At 41.1% G+C, this 25,852-nt stretch overlaps 1 protein-coding gene across 2 annotated transcripts in view; it reads right to left on the bottom strand.

Moving 5' to 3' along the window:
• GRID2 (glutamate ionotropic receptor delta type subunit 2) overlaps nucleotides 1–25,852 on the bottom strand; it is a 1,570,293-nt gene that overhangs the window by 173,879 nt on the left and 1,370,562 nt on the right. The gene's annotated exons all lie outside the window — the stretch shown is intronic.

Raw genomic sequence — 25,852 nt, 5'->3', positions numbered from 1 at the left:
TTTTTTGCACACCTCCTTGTCTCTAATAAATTTTACTTTTTGGTCAGGCGGTTCCTTTAAATCCAATAAACCTGGTTATATCTAGGTTTAGACAACATGGCAAAGGAGAATTAGAGGATACTGTATTCATATTGTAGTATAAACTGCACATTAGGCATTAAAAAGACTGTTAACATAAAAACTGCCCTTCTGAAACACTAAAACAGCCTACATGGAATATATATATATATATAGGATGCTTCATGCAAAATATTTTAGTTTTAATATACCAATTTATGCAACAATGTATGCAACATGGGTGTGAGTGGAGCCGCCACATTTATCTTTATGGCAGTTTTATGGTGTAAATAAAGACCAAAATCTATGATAGCTCAGAGCTGCTGTAGGCACACAGGGTGCCACAAGGTGCACCTTATAACAAGGCCTGTTCCTTGCCAAAAATTAAGCTTATCCTCTGGCAGGGGGATATCAAGACCAGTGTAGCACAAGCCGGTCTTGATAAATCTCCCCTTCAGTCTACTTTAGATCTATCTGTGCTGATTTTATTTAATCATATGTCTTTATAATGATTGAATTATTATTATTTTTTGTGGAAGAAAGTTCCAAATCTCATTACACATAGGAGGGAACATATCATCTTTGTATGTCAGTTTTATGGGCAACAAATCTCACAATTTTTGGTACAGGTGCTGTCTTGCAGTAGAAATTGGGTCTATTTGCACTTTCCTACCTCCCTCCTAACTTTTACAAAATGTGGGCAAGGGATGGGCAGGAAGAGGCAGACCATGGGTGGGACCTGAATGATTTCACATGTGTACTAGGCACATTAGACCAGATGTCATTATTTTTCTAGCACATAGGACTCCCGACCATGGGCCACAATTATTACCTCTTAATATTTCTGGTGCCTTCTTAAAACTGCCAGAAGAAATGCCAGTCTTAATACAGTCCTCCTATAGAGAATGCTAAGGAGCTAAGTCTACCACACTAAAACTTTGAGTTTAATAATAAAACCAGCAGAATCCAGTGCTCAGGGGCCTGGAAAGTTTAATGTGGTTGAGTACTTGCTACACATTTGCAACTGTGAATATAGTTCTCCGTAGGATCAAAAAGTCTATTTTTTATTGCATCTGCATCTTTTGTTTAAAGAGTAACTGTTGCTTCATTTTTTATAAACCAGTCATCCAGGTAAATATAAGAAGCTGTATTTCCTTCTCCTCCTTTCAGACACTTCTCCTGCTTCCCCCTCCTCTTAACTAAGTCTCAGTTCAATGCTAAAATCAGTCTTCAGTGAACACAAGTTACAGTAGCAGCTCACCGAAGGATCAGATTATATCTGCAGCTCATAGAAGTTTATAGAGAGGAGAGAGGCTGCTGGAGAGAGACAGAGGCAGAAGGACAGACAGAGATAGCGGTGCTGCCTAGTAAGTGTTTTACCGTCTCAATCCACTGCTGAAGTCACATCTTAGCTCATTAGTTCTGCTGTATAATGTCCACCAGGGGGTGTGCTACAAAGGGGACAAGGATCTCATGTTTTCTACATTTGCAGTATATGAGAGATATTATAGCAGCTACTTTTCACCCACTATCTCACAGAAAATTGAGAATTAGAGATAAAGCCTTCAGAGGGGAAATCTGCTACAAGTCATATAATTGCCAGATATACGGTTGTTTTATTTCTCATGTACACCTACAGGACAGCATATTCTAAAAAGTTACCTGAACCAACAGTTATACTTTAAGGAGAAAAATAAAAAACACAGTTATGACCAATCATAACTACAGCATGTCCTCCACATGTCACATGTCGGTGCATAAACTGTTTCACCCCGCCAGACAACTCGTAATATTTCAACTGTCTGGACCAATGTGAGCAGGTTATGGGGATAAAGTGATCTGTATTTGAGTTAAAGTAGTTGTCCGGCTTCCTATATTGATGACCTATCCTCAGGATAGGTCATCAATTTCAGATCCGTGGGGGTCTGACTCCCAGTACCCCTGTTGATCAGCTGTTTGAAAAGAATGCAGCGCTCATGTGAGCATCTACACTGTTTAAATGCTCAGCATTGGCACCGCAGTGGTGTGCAAGTGTAAATATAGCATCTCCATCCCTTTCACTTCAATGGGAGGGAGCAGTTGTAGTTACACTCCATCCTATGCAAGTGAATGGGACGGAGAAGCTGTCATTACACCTGCTCGTCACTGTAATGCTGACGGTGAGCAGGAAAACAGTGAAGAGAATGTAGTGTTGCAGGAGCATTGCATTCTTTTCAGACAGCTGATTGGCAGGGGTGCCGAGAGTTAGACCCTCACCAATCTGACATTGATGACCTATCCTGAGGATAGGTCATCTATACAGTAAATCGGACAACCACTTTAATGGGTTTCACGACTGAACTGGAAAGCCAAATGACAATATAAATATAAATAGTGATATACAGTATCTGTTTAAAGCCTGTATTACAGTGGTAGAATTTCTGGCAGATTATCACTAACTAGCGTTTGTAGTAATGCTTGTTGGCAATCGTACTGCCGCCAATTACCCGGTGAGCAAGCTCGTTCATTGAGCAATTGTGATCTTTCGGCATGCTAAACGATCACGATTTGCCAGTGGCAGATTGTGCTGTCTAATCACGATCTGCTGCCGGCAAATAACTAGACAGCATGGGTATGAGTGATGGCATAACGATTGCTCTGGAGGAGATCGCTGCATGTAATAGCTGATGTCTCCTCCGCTATCGAGTATGTGGTTGCTAGGAAGGAGCACTTACAGTACTTCTGGACAATCGCCTGCAGAATTGGGCTGTCTAATACAGCCTTTAGTTTGCAAGGTAATTTGTGAAAAATTGAAAACCCCTGGAATATATGTAGGCAGTATATAGTTTATTACTAATTTGAATGTAATATTTTGTCCCTCATACCTATGAAAACCATATTTATTTTTAACAGCACTTTTGCTTCTGTTTTGTTTCACAGCTAGATATTTTTCGAATGTTTCAATCCTTCCTGCACACTTTATGTAAATTAATGGGCTAATGTTCCAATCCTACTACCTTTGATACCTCAGTAGAGTTGAGCGAACACCTGGATGTTCGGGTTCGAGAAGTTCGGCCGAACTTCCCGTAAATGTTCGGGTTCGGGATCCGAACCCGATCCGAACTTCATCCCGAACCCGAACCCCATTGAAGTCAATGGGGACTCGAACTTTTGGGCACTAAAAAGGCTGTAAAACAGCCCAGGAAAGAGCTAGAGGGCTGCAAAAGGCAGCAACATGTAGGTAAATCCCCTGCAAACAAATGTGGATAGGGAAATGAATTAAAATTAAAATTAAAAAAAAAAAAAAGAACCAATATCAATTGGACAGAGGTCCCATAGCAGAGAATCTGGCTTCACATCAGCAGAGAATCAGTCTCTTCATGCCATAGCAAAGAATCTGGCTTCATGTCAGCAGAGAATCAGTCTCTTCATGCCATAGCAGAGAATCTGGCTTCATGTCAGCGCAGAATCAGTCTTCATGTCATAGCAGAGAATCAGGCTTCACGTCACCCACCACTGGAACAGGCCACTGTCACACATTTAGGCCCAGGCACCCAGGCAGAGGAGAGGTCCCGTAACAGAGAATCTGGCCTTATGTCAGCGCAGAATCTGTCTTCATGTCATAGCAGAGAATCAGGCTTCACGTCACCCACCACTGGAACAGGCCACTGTCACACATTTAGGCCCCGGCACCCAGACAGAGGAGAGCGGTCCCGTAACAGAGAATCTGGCCTTATGTCAGCGCAGAATCTGTCTTCATGTCATAGCAGAGAATCAGGCTTCACGTCACCCACCACTGGAACAGGCCACTGTCACACATTTAGGCCCAGGCACCCAGGCAGAGGAGAGAGGTCCCGTAACAGAGAATCTGGCCTTATGTCAGCGCAGAATCTGTCTTCATGTCATAGCAGAGAATCAGGCTTCACGTCACCCACCACTGGAACAGGCCACTGTCACACATTTAGGCCCAGGCACCCAGGCAGAGGAGAGAGGTCCCGTAACAGAGAATCTGGCCTTATGTCTGCGCAGAATCTGTCTTCATGTCATAGCAGAGAATCAGGCTTCACGTCACCCACCACTGGAACAGGCCATTGTCACACATTTAGGCCCCGGCACCCAGGCAGAGGAGAGAGGTCCTGTAACAGAGAATCTGGCCTTATGTCAGCGCAGAATCTGTCTTCATGTCATAGCAGAGAATCAGGCTTCACGTCACCCACCACTGGAAGAGGCCACTGTCACACATTTAGGCCCCGGCACCCATGCAGAGGAGAGAGGTCCCGTAACAGAGAATCTGGCCTTATGTCAGCGCAGAATCTGTATTCATGTCATAGCAGAGAATCAGGCTTCACGTCACCCACCACTGGAACAGGCCACTGTCACACATTTAGGCCCAGGCACCCAGGCAGAGGAGAGAGGTCCCGTAACAGAGAATCTGGCCTTATGTCAGCGTAGAATCTGTATTCATGTCATAGCAGAGAATCAGGCTTCACGTCACCCACCACTGGAACAGGCCACTGTCACACATTTAGGCCCAGGCACCCAGGCAGAGGAGAGAGGTCCCGTAACAGAGAATCTGGCCTTATGTCAGCGCAGAATCTGTATTCATGTCATAGCAGAGATTCAGGCTTCACGTCACCCACCACTGGAACAGGCCACTGTCACACATTTAGGCCCCGGCACCCAGACAGAGGAGAGGTTCATTCAACTTTGGGTTGCCCCGCAATATAATGGTAAAATGAAATTAAAAATAGTATTGAATGAGGAAGTGAGCTGGAGTAGAATAATATATTGTTAAGGGGAGGTAGTTAATATCTAATCTGCACAAGGGATGGACAGGTCCTGTGGGATCCATGCCTGGTTCATTTTTATGAACGTCAGCTTGTCCACATTGGCTGTAGACAGGCGGCTGCGTTTGTCTGTAATGACGCCCCCTGCCGTGCTGAATACACGTTCAGACAAAACGCTGGCCGCCGGGCAGGCCAGCATCTCCAAGGCATAAAAGGCTAGCTCTGGCCACGTGGACAATTTGGAGACCCAGAAGTTGAATGGGGCCGAACCATCAGTCAGTACGTGGAGGGGTGTGCACAGGTACTGTTCCACCATGTTAGTGAAATGTTGCCTCCTGCTAACACGTTCCGTATCAGGTGGTGGTGCACTTAGCTGTGGCGTGTTGACAAAACTTTTCCACATCTCTGCCATGCTAACCCTGCCCACAGAGGAGCTGGGCGTGACACAGCTGCGTTGGCGACCTCTTGCTCCTCCTCTGCCTTCGCCTTGGGCTTCCACTGGTTCCCCTGTGACATTTGGGAATGCTTTCAGTAGCGCGTCTACCAACGTGCGCTTGTACTCGCGCATCTTCCTATCACGCTCCAGTGTAGGAAGTAAGGTGGGCACATTGTCTTTGTACCGGGGATCCAGCAGGGTGGCAACCCAGTAGTCCGCACACGTTAAAATGTGGGCAACTCTGCTGTCGTTGCGCAGGCACTGCAGCATGTAGTCGCTCATGTGTGCCAGGCTGCCCAGAGGTAAGGACAAGCTGTCCTCTGTGGGAGGCGTATCGTCATCGTCCTGTGTTTCCCCCCAGCCACGCACCAGTGATGGGCCCGAGCTGCTTTGGGTGCCACCCCGCTGTGAACATGCTTCATCCTCATCCTCCTCCACCTCCTCCTCATCCTCGTCCTCCTCGTCCTCCAGTAGTGGGCCCTGTCTGGCCACATTTGTACCTGGCCTCTGGTGTTGCAAAAAACCTCCCTCTGAGTCACTTCGAAGAGACTGGCCTGAAAGTGCTAAAAATGACCCCTCTTCCTCCTCTTCCTCCTGGGCCACCTCCTCTTCCATCATCGCCCTAAGTGTTTTCTCAAGGAGACATAGAAATGGTATTGTAACGCTGATAACGGCGTCATCGCCACTGGCCATGTTGGTGGAGTACTCGAAACAGCGCAACAGGGCACACAGGTCTCGCATGGAGGCCCAGTCATTGGTGGTGAAGTGGGTCTGATCCACAGTGCGACTGACCCGTGCGTGCTGCAGCTGAAACTCCACTATGGCCTGCTGCTGCTCGCACAGTCTGTCCAGCATATGCAAGGTGGAGTTCCACCTGGTGGGCACGTCGCATATGAGGCGGTGAGCGGGAAGGCCGAAGTTACGCTGTAGCGCAGACAGGCGAGCAGCGGCAGGGTGTGAACGCCGGAAGCGCAAACAGACGGCCCGCACTTTATGCAGCAGCTCTGACATGTCGGGGTAGTTGCGAATGAACTTCTGCACCACCAAATTCAGCACATGCGCCAGGCAAGGGATGTGCGTCAAACCGGCTAGTCCCAGAGCTGCAACGAGATTTCGCCGATTATCGCACACCACCAGGCCGGGCTTGAGGCTCACCGGCAGCAACCACTCGTCGGTCTGTTGTTCTATACCCCGCCACAACTCCTGTGCGGTGTGGGGCCTGTCCCCCAAACATATGAGTTTCAGAATGGCCTGCTGACGTTTACCCCGTGCTGTGCTGAAGTTGGTGGTGAAGGTGTGTGGCTGACTGGATGAGCAGGTGGAAGAAGAGGAGGAGGAAGCTGAGTAGGAGGAGGCGGAGACAGGAGGCAAAGAATGTTGCCCTGCGATCCTTGGCGGCGGAAGGACGTGCGCCAAACAGCTCTCCGCCTGGGGCCCAGCCACCACTACATTTACCCAGTGTGCAGTTAGGGAGATATAGCGTCCCTGGCCGTGCTTACTGGTCCACGTATCTGTGGTTAGGTGGACCTTGCCACAGGTGGCGTTGCGCAGTGCACACTTGATTTTATCGGACACTTGTTTGTGCAGGGAAGGCACGGCTCTCTTGGAGAAGTAGTGGCGGCTGGGAACAACATACTGTGGGACAGCAAGTGACATGAGCTGTTTGAAGCTGTGTGTGTCCACCAGCCTAAATGACAGCATTTCAAAGGCCAGTAGTTTAGAAATGCTGGCATTCAGGGCCAGGGATCGAGGGAGGCTAGGTGGGAATTTACGCTTTCTCTCAAATGTTTGTGAGATGGAGAGCTGAACGCTGCCGTGTGACATGGTTGAGATGCTTGGTGACGCAGGTGGTGGTGTTGGTGGTACATCCCACGTTTGCTGGGCGGCAGGTGCCAACGTTCCTCCAGAGGCGGAGGAAGAGGCCGAGGCGGCGGCAGCAGCAGCAGAAGAGGCCGAGGCGGCGGCAGCAGCAGAAGAGGCCGAGGCGGCAGCAGCAGAAGAGGTAGCAGGGGGAGCCTGAGTGACTTCCTTGTTTTTAAGGTGTTTACTCCACTGCAGTTCATGCTTTGCATGCAGGTGCCTGGTCATGCAGGTTGTGCTAAGGTTCAGAACGTTAATGCCTCGCTTCAGGCTCTGATGGCACAGCGTGCAAACCACTCGCGTCTTGTCGTCAGCACATTGTTTGAAGAAGTGCCATGCCAGGGAACTCCTTGAAGCTGCCTTTGGGGTGCTCGGTCCCAGATGGCGGCGGTCAGTAGCAGGCGGAGTCTCTTGGCGGCGGGTGTTCTGATTTTGCCCACTGCTCCCTCTTTTGCTACGCTGTTGGCTCGGTCTCACCACTGCCTCTTCCTCCGAACTCTGAAAGTCAGTGGCACGACCTTCATTCCATGTGGGGTCTAGGACCTCATCGTCCCCTGCATCGTCTTCCACCCAGTCTTGATCCCTGACCTCCTGTTCAGTCTGCACACTGCAGAAAGACGCAGCAGTTGGCACCTGTGTTTCGTCATCATCAGAGACGTGCTGAGGTGGTATTCCCATGTCCTCATCATCAGGAAAAATAAGTGGTTGTGTGTTAGTGCATTCTATCTCTTCCACCCCTGGGGAAGGGCTAGGTGGATGCCCTTGGGAAACCCTGGCAGCAGAGTCTTCAAACAGCATAAGAGACTGCTGCATAACTTGAGGCTCAGACAGTTTCCCTGATATGCATGGGGGTGAAGTGACAGACCGATGGGCTTGGTTTTCATGCGCTATCTGTGCGCTTTCTGCAGAAGACTGGGTGGGAGATAATGTGAACGTGCTGGATCCACTGTCGGCCACCCAATTGACTAATGCCTGTACCTGCTCAGGCCTTACTATCCTTAGAACGGCATTGGGCCCCACCAAATATCGCTGTAAATTCTGCTGGCTACTGGGACCTGAGGTAGTTGGTTCACTAGGACGTGTGGCTGTGGCAGAACGGCGACGTCCTCTCCCAGCACCAGAGGGTCCACTAACACCACCACGACCACGTCCACGTCCACGTCCGCGTCCCTTATTAGATGTTTTCCTCATTGTTCCCGTTCACCACAATTTTGAGAATGGCAAATTTGGGAATGCTTTTTCAACCCAGAAAAAAAAGTGTGCTTTTACGGTCACTACAAATAACTTGACCAGCTAAAACAGTGCAGATTTGGTTGAATAGAGATGTGAGACCTGTTTTTTTTTGCGCTGTGTGACAGGTATAGGTTTAATCACAGAATCACACTTCTATCAGCACGCTAGCGTGTGTCTTAGGTTTTTCTGAATGACACTATCAATACCTTCAATGTAAGATTTTCTTTTTGGGATAGATTTCAAGTAGGCCTCAAATACCAGAAACTAGTTATTTTGAGAATGGCAAATTTGGGAATGCTTTTTCAACCCAGAACAAAAAGTCTGCTTTTACGGTCACTACAAATAACTTGACCAGCTAAAACAGTGCAGATTTGGTTGAATAGAGATGTGAGACCTGTTTTTTTTTGCGCTGTGTGACAGGTATAGGTTTAATCACAGAATCACACTTCTATCAGCACGCTAGCGTGTGTCTTAGGTTTTTCTGAATGACACTATCAATACCTTCAATGTAAGATTTTCTTTTTGGGATAGATTTCAAGTAGGCCTCAAATACCAGAAACTAGTTATTTTGAGAATGGCAAATTTGGGAATGCTTTTTCAACCCAGAACAAAAAGTCTGCTTTTACGGTCACTACAAATAACTTGACCAGCTAAAACAGTGCAGATTTGGTTGAATAGAGATGTGAGACCTGTTTTTTTTTGCGCTGTGTGACAGGTATAGGTTTAATCACAGAATCACACTTCTATCAGCACGCTAGCGTGTGTCTTAGGTTTTTCTGAATGACACTATCAATACCTTCAATGTAAGATTTTCTTTTTGGGATAGATTTCAAGTAGGCCTCAAATACCAGAAACTAGTTATTTTGAGAATGGCAAATTTGGGAATGCTTTTTCAACCCAGAACAAAAAGTCTGCTTTTACGGTCACTACAAATAACTTGACCAGCTAAAACAGTGCAGATTTGGTTGAATAGAGATGTGAGACCTGTTTTTTTTTGCGCTGTGTGACAGGTATAGGTTTAATCACAGAATCACACTTCTATCAGCACGCTAGCGTGTGTCTTAGGTTTTTCTGAATGACACTATCAATACCTTCAATGTAAGATTTTCTTTTTGGGATAGATTTCAAGTAGGCCTCAAATACCAGAAACTAGTTATTTTGAGAATGGCAAATTTGGGAATGCTTTTTCAACCCAGAACAAAAAGTCTGCTTTTACGGTCCCTACAAATAACTTGACCAGCTAAAACAGTGCAGATTTGGTTGAATAGAGATGTGAGACGTGTTTTTTTTTGTGCTGTGTGACAGGTATAGGTTTAATCACAGAATCACACTTCTATCAGCACGCTAGCGTGTGTCTTAGGTTTTTCTGAATGACACTATCAATACCTTCAATGTAAGATTTTCTCTTTGGGATAGATTTCAAGTAGGCCTCAAATACCAGAAACTAATTATTTTGAGAATGGCAAATTTGGGAATGCTTTTTCAACCCAGAAAAAAAAGTGTGCTTTTACGGTCAATACAAATAACTTGACCAGCTAAAACAGTACAGATTTGGTTGAATAGAAATGTCAGGTCTATTTTTTAGGCGCTGGGTGACAGGCTCAACTTGCCCCTGATGTAAAATATGGCCAAAAAATAACCACACTGTTGATGGTTAAATGCACTTGGGTGACACAGGCTCAGCCTGCACCAGATGTAGTATATGACCAAAAAGTAATCAGACTGTTGATGGTTAAATGCACTTGGGTGACACAGGCTCAGCCTGCAGCTGATGTAGGATATAGCACAAAATAACCACACTATCGATGGTTAAATACACTTGGGTGACACAGGCTCAGCCTGCAGCTGATGTAGTATATGGCCAAAAAATAATCAGACTGTTGATGGTTAAATGCACTTGGGTGACACAGGCTCAGCCTGCAGCTGATGTAGTATATGGCCAAAAAATAACCAGACTGTTGATGGTTAAATGCACTTCGGTGACACAGGCTCAGCCTGCAGCTGATGTAAGATATAGCACAAAATAACCACACTATCGATGGTTAAATACACTTGGTGATAGCTCGTGCTGGCACACCACAAGTCACAAAATGGCCGCCGATCACCCAGAAAAAAAGTGATCTAAAAACGCTCTGGGCAGCCTCAAAAAAGTGAGCAAGTCAATAATAGCACTTCAATGATCCACAGCTGCAGATCGATCACAGAATGAAGTCTTTTGGAGGAGTTAATCTGCCTAATCTCGCCCTAACGTCGCAGCTGCAACCTCTCCCTATACTGATCATAGCAGAGTGACGTGCGGCGCTACGTGACTCCAGCTTAAATAGAGGCTGGGTCACATGGTGCACTGGCCAATCACAGCCATGCCAATAGTAGGCATGGCTGTGATGGCCTCTTGGGCCAAGTAGTATGACGCTTGTTGATTGGCTGCTTTGCAGCCTTTCAAAAAGCGCCAAGAAAGCGCCGAACACCGAACCCGAACCCGGACTTTTACGAAAATGTTCGGGTTCGGGTCCGTGTCACGGACACCCCAAAATTCGGTACGAACCCGAACTATACAGTTCGGGTTCGCTCATCCCTATACCTCAGTTCTTTACAACATGCAGAGCTCGGGTTGTCAAACTGATCACCTCTACACTGTAATAAGGAACTTAAATAACCAGTTGTTTGAAGTGATGAGCGGCAGGGTCAATATTCGAATTTGTGATATTTCGTGAATATTTGGGCGAATATTCATCATATATTTGCAAATTTGAGAATTTGTGATTATTTTCTTGATTGCGAAAATCAGCAATGTAATATGTGCGTATTGCGTGCAATACAGGCGTGGGTAACTGTTGCTACATTTGTCAAGCTGCTAGAAGTTTCCTGGGTAATTCAGTAATTCCTATCACACTACCTAATATCCTGCACTGTATCAGCTACACTATATCACGATCTAACCTAAACTGACTTTCTCCCACTAACTATCTGTATTATATATATATATATATATATATATATAAGCTAACTAACTAACTAACTATCTAATGTAATTACACAGTAAAGCACAGAGCACAGCAATGACACTGCTGTCTCTCTCAGAACTCTATAAAACTACAGAAAATGGCTGCTGGGGAGGTTCTTATATAGTAAGGGGTAGGCAACTTTCCTATTGGTTGCTAGGGATGTTGCTAAGCTCAGACAAAGACATTGCAGCCTTCTCATTGGTCCCCAAGCAAAAAGGGAGGTTACTGATGAAAAAAAATCTAGAATATTCGTGAATATTAATATAAAGCACTATATTCTAAAGATTCTCGAAGTGGTGATATTCGCGAATAAAATTTGCGATTCGAATATTCGCGCCCAACACTAGTTATTTATCACTAAGACCTCTGAAAACAGTGCACATACTGAGTATTTGTCCTCAAATGCAGAAATCGCCACTTCTGAATTCAGAAAGATGCTGGGGAACTCTGTGAGATCAATGTACAATGTACACAGCTTCGTTATGTTTCCGTGAATTTAGGGATTTAATATTGGGTAAATATTTTTCATTCAATAAAGAAATTAAGAAATTATGAAAAATGTGTTTTACAGTTTCTGACAACTTTCCTAAGACCTATGGAATGAACTTATAATAGCTCCAATTGAAAAAAATCTAGGCAGAGAATTTATTTTTCAACTTTTGCCAGTTTTATTGCAAAAAAAAAAAGAAAAAATCTCAAATTTCATAAAGGCTGGTTTTACACAAAATTTAAGACACTTTTTTTTCAACTTGGCACCACTCTTACCACTCCCAAAAAAATGAGCAGTGTTTAGCAAGAAAGGAAGGGACCTCCCTCGACCTGGCAGATTTATAAAAGCTGGCATACATTATGTTTCTGGTGTAGATTTTCTTTTATGGCACACGGACTGTCAAAATATGCATCAAATTTGCCTTTCAGGGGCATGGACCACCAGAAGTTTCTCCTATTCCAGCTTAAGCCAAAATTCCCATGATAAGTCAAGCAAAAATAGAAACAAAAGCATTTTGACTTGGATGAGAAACATAAAAATAAAAAAACACCTTAGGTTTCTATTTTACATTCCGAAAGGTGAAAGTTTGCTCTGAGCTTGAAAACCCAAACAGCTTCTGTCATAAAACTGTCAACTATAACTTTGTTATTTTTCTGAAAATCCATTTTCAGAACTCCTTGATTCCTGTGTGTGACTCTACTGCTTTGTAAGCTTGTTCAATGACGAGAGCTTTTATTTAGGTTAAGGTCAAAACTTTGGGCCTTTCTTCTTTATTTTGACTGATTGGCTGTGATTGAGCAAATTTCCTTGCTTTAACAATGTCAAGGACTTTGCTTAGCTATGATGAGCATCACCTTCAGTTCTTTATGAAATTAATTCTAAGCCTGTTGAAATGTTATTCTGACCTGTTAAGACATTTCTGCTACACAGTGACCACAGGTATTCAAGTGAACAGTATACACAGTAAAGCAACTAACACAGGTCTACAAGGAAAGCAGCAAAATGCCAACACTCAGTATGAGGATATAGTACCAGCAGTTTCCAAGACATTAACCTTTTATGTGCTTGCCTCCTGTCTATCAAAATGACTTGTCTTCCTATCATAAGATGGTTTTAGGCTTTAGTCAGGAGTTTCTTCTTGCTGCATCCAGTCAATTTTGACAGGGATGCCATCGCCCTAAAGATATACTGTGCCCAAAGTGTTTTTCAGCTTTCTATTTCCCGTCACTTGTTGAAATATCATACACATTCTGTCAAACCAAATTTGCATGTTTATTAGGCATTTTGGGAGCTGAAACTTTGGGCCATGTAGCCACATGGGCAGCTGTTATTCTTCTGATAGCATTTCCTCAGTTTAATAGATAAAGATACAGTCATTTAGTTATATGCAGCTAACTGGCTGGATATACTTCAGTTGCTGCTTGGTGATTGAAGTTCTTCTAGGATTTCCTGCTGGGAGAGGAGGGGTTGAAAGTGCTACATTCAAAGTCTGACCTCAGAAATATTTAGATGGCATTTGCATTTTCACCAAATAATGCAACTATTATAGATGAGAGAACCGAAGTGAAACAAAATGACTTTGTTCCAAATTTTAGTAAAAATTAAATTCATCACAAAGCCAAATTTCCTCACGCTTCATGGTAACGAATCTATTTTTCCTGAGGTGGCGGTGAAAAAAAATACATACCTCACCCATTTGATCGTGTAGAGGCCATAGCAGCCATCTTGATTGAAGAACACATGCAAAATTTTGCATGTGGTGACATCATCACGTCACCAAGCAAGATTATATTTTACCCTGATTAACCCATGTAAGGCCCCTATTTAAATTTAAATCTCAGATGCTGTGATCAGTGATGAACACGGCATCTAAGGGGTTGAATGACGGGGGCACGCTATCCCCATTCCCTGTCATTGTGCCCACTGCATACAATAGAATGCGAATTATGAAATTGTGAAATTCGACAAAGCAGCCGAATTGAATTATTGATAACTTTGCTCATTACTAGGAACTATGTTTGCAGTTATATATCACTGTATGAGAAGGAAACATTGCCATTGATAAGTATGGAAAGCTCAGAAACAAGCTCAATGGAAATTTCTTTTATCAAACGATTAGATATCTAACTTGAAAGAAAAAGACAATTAAAGCCGGTGAACATTTCTGGCGGGCTGTTCTGGCAAATAACTGCCTGCTGGAGTTCACAGAATCCAGCATGCCGGATTCCACAGATCACTGCTGGATCCCTACTGTCTATAATGGGATCAGGCAATAAATGTTGGGTTATGGATGGAAAAATATTGCTGCATGCAGTGCTTTTTGTCTGGCCAACAGCCATCATTTATGCAGGAACAGCCCCCAGGCATGCCGGAGATGTGAACGCAAGATTTTGCATTGGACTGGGATTATTTCCTATACACATTTTTTTAAAAATCCAATTTTCAGGTAAAAAGAAAAATTTTTCCTGGAAATTTCCAGTTTAATACAAAGGATCAGATAAGATCACAAATAGGATGAAACATTCAAAGTCGATTCACATAAAACCTCTTTAGAATACTGTATGGACTGAGTGGTCTGTACAGTATTAGAATGTATTGGCTCCTATGAGCAGAAGTTATTACTTTGCAAAGTCTCGCGGGACTTCGGGTAATAACTTCAGAAATTAATTTGTACAGTTAAAAACCTTTTACCAAACTCAGGTTCGGTTTCAAGTGGTACCTTGGAACCGAACCCGAGTTCGGTAAATGGTATTTTACAGTAGAAATTAATTTCTGAAGTTATTACCCGAAGTCCCGCAAGACTTCACAAAGTAATAACTTTGGCTCATAGGAGCCAATACATTCTAATACTGTACGGACCACTCAGTTTGTACAATATCCTAACGAGGTTTTATGCGAATCAACTTCGAATGTTTCATCCTAAGTTGATTCGCTCATCCCTAATCACAATCATTGTGTAGACAACACTATTTGTTTTTAAACTATTAATATTAGTTAATAAATCATATTCATTATGTAAATAACACCATAACTATTTATTTCTGAATTCTTAATATAAAACATGTTCACACAATTCATAAATTACATAGTGTAGACGTATAATAATGATCCCACAAACACTGAAACTCTTCAAGTCTGCTGTGACAAGACTTTGCATTTGTTACACTTCCTTGATTCTTATGTGCGCAATGACATCACCGCAATGACGTCACAGCGCTCTCCCACTTGTGGCCCGATTGAAGTGAATGGGTCCGCACCCGAGCTGCAAAAAATGCGGCTCGGATGTGGACCAAAACAACATTCTTGTGCATGAGGCCTAAGGGTGGTTGTCCACCAGAGACTTCATTTTAATAGCAAACTTCTACTTTTCATATATAAACTGTGTTTGTGCACCAACATTGTGGATGGAGGTGAGCCGATTCAATTTGTATCATCTGTGTTGCAAAACTATTCTACAAGAATAGGAAGTAGTTTGGATGCTTGGAAAAGTCTCTCTCTCTTTCTCATTCTCTTTGAACTATTCGGATCAAATTTTGATTATAAAGAATCGATTGCCCAATCTACAATTTTAATGTGATCTGGAGACCATAAACAAGCTGCTGTTGACAGATCTATTATTCGTATGATGGCCTTCATACATAAATATAGCTCTGACAAAATGTCAGCTCTTCATATAGCAATCAACCAAATTCCAGATCCGCTTTTTTAAAGAGTGGGAAATTAAACAAATAATTTCCCACTCTCTGATTTCTTTGGAATTTTTTTTTTTAAATGCTTTTATGTAGGAGGTCCACTGTGTGTGTAGTATTTGAGTCCAGAATTGTATTCTGTTGTAAAAGGATCATGGGCTTCATTGACTTATCAACAATTGAATACGCCCTAGAGTCCAGCTCATTACAAGTTGAATGCCTAATTCTGCTATTAGGTTTTTCTTGGTGATCAAACTGTAAGGATTTGCCTGTATTCATATGTTAATGTGACTTGCTGTCCAGGCTAGATATACAAATGCTAATGAAAAGCCATAATAATGTTTATTAATGGCAGCTATTCTATCTGTTCTTTACTTTAGTTTCTAACATGAGCAAAAGAACTGAAAAGCAACCAGTAATTAGGGTAATGATTATATCCTTCTGCTGACTAGATAGCCAATAGTACAGTTCCTGACAAATGTCTTGTCGCTTCTCTATTTTGTAGAAACTCCTGCTATTAACCTGACTTTTAATGAATCAATTGGTGTTAGAAATAGCTCATATGAAAAGCTAAAGCCCTCCCAAATGATGTTTAATTCTCTGAAATAAATTTGTTTCACTGAAAAAAGATTTATCATTTAATCAAGACAGAAAGGTCAAATTTTGTCAAGACAAAAGTTTTGTCGCCTATACAGAAATTGAACAACTTTACTGCAAATCCAAAAATATGTCAGCAAATTAAGTAGTGGTGCTGTGAGATCCAAATTTAATATCTTGTATGACTTCCATGAGCTTGAAGGACAGCATCCATGCGGTTTGGCAAGGATTTATACAATTTATTGATGAAGTCATCAGGAATAGCAAAAAAAACAGTCTTGCATGCCTCCCAGAGTTCATCAATATTATTTGGTTTCGTCTTTCATGCTTCCTCTTTCATCCTACACCACATATGCTCAATGATGTTCATGCCTGGTGACTGGGCTGGCCAATCCGGGAGCATCTTGATCTTCTTCGCCTTAAGGAACTTTGATGTGGAGATGGAAGTATGCGATGGAGCACCATCCTGCTGCAGAATTTGGCCTTTTTTATGGTTGGGAATATGAGAGGTAGCTAAGATTTCTTGGTATTTTAGATTATTGATGTTGCCTTCCACCCTGCAGATCCCTCGCAAACCCCCATACTGAATGTAACCCCAGACCATGATTTTGCCTCCACCAAACTTCACTGTTTTCTGGGTAAATCTCGGCTCCATGCGGGTTCCAGTAGGTCTCCTGCAATATTTGCGGCGACTGTGGTGTAATTTAACAGAAGATTCATCTGAAAAATCCACCTTCTGCCACTTTTCCAGCGTCCATCCTTTTAGCAGGCTGTGGCCCTTGGCAAATGCCACACGGCATGCCACATTTTTCAGTTGTCTTTTGTTTAGTGCTGGCTTATGGGCACTGATTCGACCATGGAGGCCATTTCGAGACAGAATCCGACAAACTGTTCTGGTTGACCTTGGATTTTCGAGCCAACAAACGGTCCTCTCGAGTAGTTGTCTTGCGGGGTCGGCCTGACCTGGCCTTGTCCAAAATCTTTTTTTTTATCCTCTGAACTTGACGCTGAGACACATTGAAGGTGTCTGCCACATCAGCAGTGGATCTGGTCTTCAGCCTCTTGATAATGAACACTTTAGTCTCCGGGTGAACTTTAGGCATGTTTGCAGAGGTCTAGTTGCAGTTGATGTGAAGGTCTATTGTACTGGGGTTCTTTTTATACACACCTGAGACCTAATTGATCCATTATTAGTCACAGGTGAAGCTCATATGACAAGGCGACAACACTTATGTCTTGGCAAAAATTGACTCAATGGGCTTTACCAAGCTGTGAATATTAGAATACTTTTTGTCAGTTTCGTTTTGCACTGAAACATTATTACAAAAGCTGTTGGGATTAAAATGACCCATTTCTTGTAACAAAATCTTGATTAGAAATATATTTTAGCGGCACTTCAGGTCAATTTGTACACAAGCGACAAGACTTTTGTCAGGGACTGTACTTAAAGGGAACCTGTTGATATGAAAATGCAAATTAATACGCCAGTGGCATGCTTTAGAGCAGGAGGAGCTGAGCAGATTGATATACAGTATTATGAGAAAAGTTTCAATAAAACTTATATTTCATTCATTTTCTTTTCATTCTTGTCTTTGAAGTCAAGGAGGTTCTATCAGTGACTGACAGCTATGTCTGTATACACAGTCATAGAGAAAAGGCTGGTAGGACCGTGTCCTTGTGTTCAAAGCCTAGAATGAATGGCAAATGATTCATTTAATTTTCTGTTCATTCTGGACTTTGGAGTTAAGGAGGTGGCCCTATCAGTGACAGCCTGCCCTCCTTGACTTCAAAGGCTAGAATGAACAGGAATTTAAATATATAAATTACAATTTATACTGAATCTTTTCCCATAAAACTACATATCAATCTGCTCAGCTCCTCCTGCTCTATAACATATTGCTTGCAGCTCAGTCACCATGTTTAATGTGATAGTTTCCCTTTAACCCCTTCCTGAAATATGACGTAATATTACGTCATGGCGCCAGGTGTGTTCCTACATTTTGACGTACTATTACATCATGGTGATTGTGCGGGCACCATAGCGGTGCGCGCTCAATCACTGCAGGGGCCCGGCAGTCCCCGGTAGCCGAGCCCCTGTTTTATCGCTACACAAGACGATGCCAGCGGATTAACCCCTTCTATGCCGTGATCAGAGCTGACCACGGCATAGAAGGGATTTGCGATGGGTGAGGGAGCCCATCGGGTCCCTGAGCTGCTGTGGCGGGGACCCTATGGGTGAAAAGGAAGCCGGATGCCGTGCATAGGCTGCCCAATGCCTTGCACGGCATCGGGACCTGCCTCAGCCTGGGTCTCCTAGACAACCTGTTAGTGTATTACTCAGTGTAATCCACTAACAGGCAATGCATTACAATACAGATGTATTGTAATGCATTGCAGAGAGGATCAGAGACCCAAAAGTAAAGATCCAGAGTGGGAATTAAATAAAGTTTAAAAAAAAGTCAAAAAAGAGTTTTTAATTTAAAAAATAATAATGTTTAAAGAAAATTTTATATCATTTTTTTTTTTTTAAATTAACACACACACATATTAGGTATTGCCGCGTCTGTAACGACCGGCTGTATAAATATATCACATGATCCACCCCGTCTGATAAACACCATAAAAAAAACAAAAAAATTCCATTATCACCTTAGATCACAAAAAGTGCAACACCAAGCGGTCAAAAAGGCGTATGCCGTTCAATAAAACCGTCACCTCATCCCGCAAAAAAAGAGCCTCTACATAAGACAATCGCAAAAAAAAAATAAAAAATATAGCTCTCAGAACATTGAGACACTAAAACATCATTTTTTATGGTTTCAAAAATGCAATTATTGTGTTAAAGTGAAAGAAATAAAAAAAGTATAAATATTAGGTATCGCCGCATCCATAATAACCAGATCTATAAAAATATCACATGACTTAACCCCATCAGGTTAACACAGTAATTTTTTTTAATAAAAACTGCCAAAAAAAGCAATTTTTTGTCATCACAAAAATTTAAACACCAAGCAATCAAAAAGGCGTATGCCCCTAAAATGGCACCAATAAAACCGTCACCTCATTCCGCAAAAAAAAAAGAGTCCCTACATAAGACAATCTTTCAAAAAATAAAAATAAACTATGACTCTCAGACAATGGAGACACTAAAATATGATTTTTTTTTTTTGCTTCAAAAATGCTATTATTGTGTTAAAGTGAAATAAATAAAAAAGTAGATATGTTAGATATCGCCGTGTCTGTAACAACCTGCTCTATAAAAATATGACCTGACCTAACTCCTCAGGTGAACACTGTAAAAAATAAAAATAAAACAGTGCCAAAAAAGCCATTTTTTGTCACCTAACATCATTTAAAGTGCAACACCAAGCTATGAAAAAGGCGTATGCCCCCTAAAATAGAACAAATCAAACGTCATCTCATCCCGCAAAAAAATAGCTCCTAACTAAGACAATTGGTCAAAAAAAAAAAAAAAAAACTATGGCTCTCAGACTATGGAGACACTAAAACATAATTTTCTTTGTTCCAAAAATTATTGTTTAAAACGAATAAATGTGAAAAATTATACATATTAGGTATTGCCACGTCCGTAACGACCTGCTATATAAAAATATCATGTGACCTAACCCCTCAGATAAACGCTGTAAAAATAAATAAATAAAAACTGTGCCAAAACAACCAATTTCTTTGGTCATCTTGCCTCATAAAGTGTAATAATGAATGATCAAAAAATCATATGTACCCAAAAATGGTACCAATAAAAATGTCAACTCTTTTTGCAAAAAACGAGCCCCTGCATAAGATGATAGGCAAAAAATATGGCGTTCAGAAAATGTAGAAACAAAAACATATTTTTTTCATAAATGCTTTATTATGTAAAACTGAAATAAACAAACAAAGAAAGTAGACATATTTGATATCACTGCATCCGTAACAACCTGCTCTATAAAAGTAGCACATGATCTAACCTGTCAGATGAACGTTGTAAATAAAAAAAAAAACAGTGCCATTTTTTGGTTACTTTGCCTTACAAAAAACGTGATATAGAGCGATTAAAAATCATATGTACCCGAATATAGTACCAATACAACTGTCAACTTATCCTCTAGTTTCCAAAATGGGAGTTTCTACTTTTAGGGGGGCTTCAGGGGGACTTCAAATGGGACATGGTGTTGAAAAACCAGTCCAGCAAAATCTGCTTTCCAAAAATCACACGAAATCCCAGCAACTGTGTCTTTGAAGATATGATTTATTCCAATATTAGTTATTGTGTCCTACAACCAGGACGTGTTACGGCAAGCATGCCTTTATCAACAGGTGACCTGTTGATAAAGACATGCTTGCCGAAACGCGTCCTGGTTGTAAGACACAATAGCTAATATTGGAATAAATCATATCTTCAAAGACTTAGCTGCTAGGATTTCGTATATGCTGAATTTGGAGTTCGCTCCCTTCCTGTGCTGTGAGTTCCGACCGGCTTTCTTACCTGTTCCAAAAACCATGCGGCAGTTGTTTCCTTCTGCGCCATCCGTGCGCCCTTACATCAGTTTACGACCACATGTGGGGTGTTTCTGTAAGCCTCAGAATCAGGGTAATACATGTTAAGTTTTGTTTGGCTGTTAACCTGTAACGGTCACGTCCACACACACACAGGGGGAAGAATAGTGACCACTGCGCTCCACCCTCACCCCCGTCCCTGCCTACTTGCCTCACGAGTCCTGATGACAGGGGACAACTGGACGACAGTCCCTAACTTAGGATATGTGCAGGGAAGACAGACAAGACAAAATACGGAACATGAACGGACCGGGTCAGAACCAAGAGAGCTACGCAGTACAAAGGATTAAGCAAAGAATGGTCAGAAGAAGTCGGGGTCAAATACCAGGAGAGCAGAGAAGTACAAGAGGAGTCCTAAGAGAGTAGTCAGGTGGGAGCCGAGGTCACAATACCAGGACGCATGCGCAGTACAGGAGGAACAGGCAAAAGGATGGTCAGGGAACAGGATCAGGTAAGTATTCAGCAGTCCAACAAATAGCCAGGAACCTAGAAAATTAACAGGCAACCTGTAGCCAGCAGGCTGCCTGTATTTATAGTGGGGAGTGAGGGTCATGTGACGTGGCCAGCGTCACATGACCGACAGACCAACCAGTCGAGCACAGAGTGATCAGCTCGGCGCTCAAGGCAGACTAGGAGCAGGGAGCCACCCAGCTAGTAAAGCCGCCCTGGGAATGAGGTCAAACACAGATCCTCATTCCCAAAGCTAAGCAACAGGTCTGTGGGCAATGGGGGACCGAGTGCACCTTCGGAACCCCGTGACATAACCCTCGATTTGTTAAAGAAAAAAATGGATTAAAATGGAAAATATGCCAAAAAAGTGAAATTTTACTTAAGGGGTGTAGTTTATACAATGGGGTCATTTATGGGGGGTTTCTACTATGTAAGCCCGCAAAGTGACTTCAGACCTGAACTGGTCCTTAAAAAGTGGGTTTTGGAAATTTTCTTAAACATTTTTAGAATTGCTTCTAAAATTCTAAGTCTTTTAACGTCCCCAAAAAATAAAATTACATTTACAAAATGATGCAAACATAAAGTAGACATGTTGGGAATGTTAAGTAATAAATATTTTATGAGGTATCACTTTCTGTTTTAAAAGCAAAGAAATTGAAATTTAGAAAATTGCAAATTTTTCAAAATTCTTGGTAAATTTGGGATTTTTCCATAAATAAAGGTAAAATATATTGGCTCAAATTTATGACTGTCATAAAGTACAATGTGTCATGAGAAAACAGTCTCAGAATGGCTTGGATAAGTAAAAGCGTTCCATAGTTATTACCACATAAATTGACACAAGTCAAATTTGCAAAAAATAGCCTGGGCAGGAAGGTGAAAACTGGCCCGGGGTAGAAGGGGTTAAATATAGAGCTTTCTTTAAGAACTGCTATATCTGCCAAATATAAATTGTTCAGTAATCCTAAACTAATAGTTTAGATTAAACATCTCATAGATCTAAGAGGAGGTTATATAATATAAGATCACATTCAGAAGCAGAACTTCTGTTTACAGTGAAACTGTGTACATGGTAAACTACAGTAATAATGGGAAACATGAAATATAAATATTCAGAAAACTCAATAAATTAGAGCTATTGTGTTTTAGCAACGTGAATGAATATTACAATAATTAGCTCAGCCAACTAGCTGCTCAGCATCTCTTCCATATTGAAATGGCTATACAGAATTGCAAACATTTTTTTATAACCATTTCATTACCATTAGTGACTAAACACAGTAGATAGTTTTTTTAGTATAGATTTTTTGTAGCCAAACCTTTTTTTCTATAAATCCTATAGCTTTATCTTTGCACCTTTTTCATTATAATTTTTTGTATGTGCATTCGGGAAAAAGGTTAAAAATAAATCCAGGTAAAAATATATATTGAACTTATTTTCAATTTTAATTGCAGAAGTGGCTTTACACATATGTTTTTCATATGTTTTTCTTTAATGCATCTGCTTGCCCGATATGAGAAACTCACCACCTCTTATATTCTTGATCATGTTGGTGGATCAGAAAAGCCGTAAGAGATATTGGAACAAGCTCTTTGAATGCAGCAGAAAGCACAGCTCCATTCAAACTGTAGTGGCTATGCTGGGTCCCATTGATATAAATGGGAACTGAGCTGTATTAACCCGGCATGGACACCATACTTTGAATGGAGCTGTGCTTCCTGTTCTGTTCAAAGTGCCAAAGACTGCAGAAAATATCTGATTAGTGTCTGGACCGGACCCATTGGACATTGATGACCTAGCCCCAGGATAAGTCATGTGTGTATCTTGAGAATAGGTCATCAATATCAGGATCAACACCTATATACTCCCCCAAATAACAATTCTCTCTAAAATAAAATAAAAACTCGGTCATCAGTATCAAATATAATACTTTATTGTAACAATAACCCAAAAAACAATAAAAACCTACTAATCCAATTATGTGTTATTGTAACAATAAAGTATTATATTTGATACTTACGACTGAGTTTTTTTTATATTAGAGGGAATTATTACTCGGGAGAATAAATAGGTGTTGATTATATTAAGAGTCTCTCACTGAATAGGAGGTGTATCTGTTATATAGGTACTGACATCAAAATTAGGAGGCTGGAAAACCCCTTTAACGCAAACAAATGTGTCACCAATAATTTTTTTTCTAATTTCTTTTTATTTTCTTATTGCAGATTTGTTTATTCTATTTCCTGAACATGATTATGGGGGTAGCCATCTTGTTTGAGCTGTTCTCAACAGGATTTAGAAAGCATTAAGAACATTGCTTTATTGACCTCATTGACTTCTAGAGGAGAGTTTTCTAGACATGCTCTGTGATCTATGCAGAGGTCATTGCACAAAGAAAGAATAGATAAGCTTTGACAATCACCTATTGTGAATGGTGGATCCTGTCTTATCTGTACATAGAGGTGATATTACAGACAAGATTAGAATGACAGATAAGCAGGTACCTGTAGCAAAGTGATCTGTACAGACCAAGGAGTGGTATCTATTATTAGGCTTAGTGACCACTGTAAAAACTACAAATTTTAATGGTTTTTGTTTAACCCTTTCATGACCAAGGGTCATTGATGCCCCAGTGTCCAGGTCAAAATTTACAAATCTGACATGCGTCACTTTATGTGGTAATTGCTTTGGAACACTTTTATTTATCCAAGCCATTCTGAGATTGTTTTCCTATGACATATTGTACTTCATGATAGTCATAAATTTGAGTCAATATATTTCACCTTTATTTATGAAAAAGTACCAAATTTATAAAAAAAATTGAAAAATTCACAATTTTCAAAATTTCAATTTCTCTGCTTCTAAAACAGAAAGTCATACCTAATAAAATATTTACTACTTAACATTTCCCATATGTCTACTTTATGTTGGCATCGTTTTGGAAATGTCATTTTATTTTTTTAGGACATTAGAAGGCTTAGAAGTTTAGAAGCAATTCTTAAAATCTTTAAGAAAATTTCCAAAACCCACTTTTTAAGGACCAGGTTCAGGTCTGAAGTCACTTTGTGGGGCTTACATAGTGGAAAACCCCCATAAATGTCCCCATTGTAGAAACTACACCCCTCAAGTTACTCAAAACTGATTTTACAAACTTTGTTAACCCTTTAGGTGTTCCACAAGAATTCAAGGAAAATGGAGATGAAATTTCAAAATTTCACTTTTTTGGCAGATTTTCCATTTTATTCCATTTTTTTCTTTAACACATTGAGGGTTAACAGCCAAACAAAACTCAACATTTATTACCCTGATTCTGCGGTTTACAGAAACACCCCACATGTGGTCGTAAACTGATGTAAGGGCGCACAGCAGGGCGCAGAAGGAAAGGAACGCCGTATGGTTTTTGGAAGGCAGATTTTGCTAAACTGGTTTTAGATGCCATGTCCCATTTAAAGCCCCCCTGATGCACCCATACAGTAGAAACTCCCAAAAAGTGACCCTATTTTGGAAACTAGGGGATAAGGTGCCAGTTTAATTGGTACTATTTTGGGGTACATATGATTTTTAATTGCTCTATATTAAGTTTTTTGTGAGGCAAGGTAACTGAAAAATGGCTGTTTTGGCACATTTTTTTTTTTTTTTTTTACAAGATTCATCTGACAGGGTAGATCATGTGCTATTTTTATAGAGAAGGTTGTTACGGACGCAATGATATCAAATATGTCTACTTTCTTTGTTTGTTTGTTTCAATTTTACATAATAAAGCAATTTTGAAAAAGAAATTATGTTTTTGTGTCTCCATTTTCTGAACGCCATATGTTTTTTATTTTTCTGCCGATCGTCTTGTGCAGGGGCTCGTTTTTTGCAGAAAGAGTTCAGGTTTTTATTGGTACCATTTTTGGGTACATAGGATTTTTTGATCATTAATTATTACACTTTATGGGGCAAGGTGACCAAAAAATTGGCTGTTTTGGAACAGTTTTTATTTATTTATTTTTACAGCGTTTATCTGAGGGGTTAGGTCATGTGACAGTTTTATAGAGCAGATCGTTACGGACGTGGAAATACCTAATATGTATACTTTTAGCATTTCTGAAACCAAAAAAATGATGTTTTAGTGTCTCCATAGTCTGAGAGCCATAGATTTTTTATTTTTTGGGCGATTGTCTTAAATAGGGTATCATTTTTTGCGGTATTGGGTAACGGTTTGATTGGTACTATTTTGGGGGTCATAAGCCTTTTTGATCGCTTGCTGTTGCACTTTTTGTGATGTAAGGTGACAAAAATGGCTTTTTTTTACATTTTTTTTCTTTTTAATGGTGTTTATCGGACGGGGTCTATCATGTGATATATTTATAGAGACGATCGTTACGGACGCGGTGATACCTAATATGTGTATTTTTTTTTTTATTATTATTTCTTTTTTTTAATTTTACATTTTTATTTATTTATTTATAGGGGTTAAATATAGTTATTGACCTCAAAAATAAAAAAAAGCATCTTCAAAAATTCTTTATCAATATGTTACACATAAAAACATGATTTAAACAATTATTTTCTGATGACACATTTCCTTTAAGTTGGAAGTTTGGAACCCAAAGATGGTATGTAATTTATACAATGTATCTCATCATATCATAGCAGCAGATATACATGTCCGAGCTCATTTGGGTTTCTACACCGCGTTCTAAATTATTATGCAATTGATACTTTT

The sequence above is a fragment of the Bufo bufo genome, chromosome 2, assembly GCF_905171765.1.
Source record: "Bufo bufo chromosome 2, aBufBuf1.1, whole genome shotgun sequence".
In the NCBI taxonomy this organism is placed as follows: domain Eukaryota; kingdom Metazoa; phylum Chordata; class Amphibia; order Anura; family Bufonidae; genus Bufo; species Bufo bufo.
The sequence above is the reverse complement of the archived record's forward strand: the minus strand, read 5'-3'. Positions and strand labels throughout refer to the sequence as shown.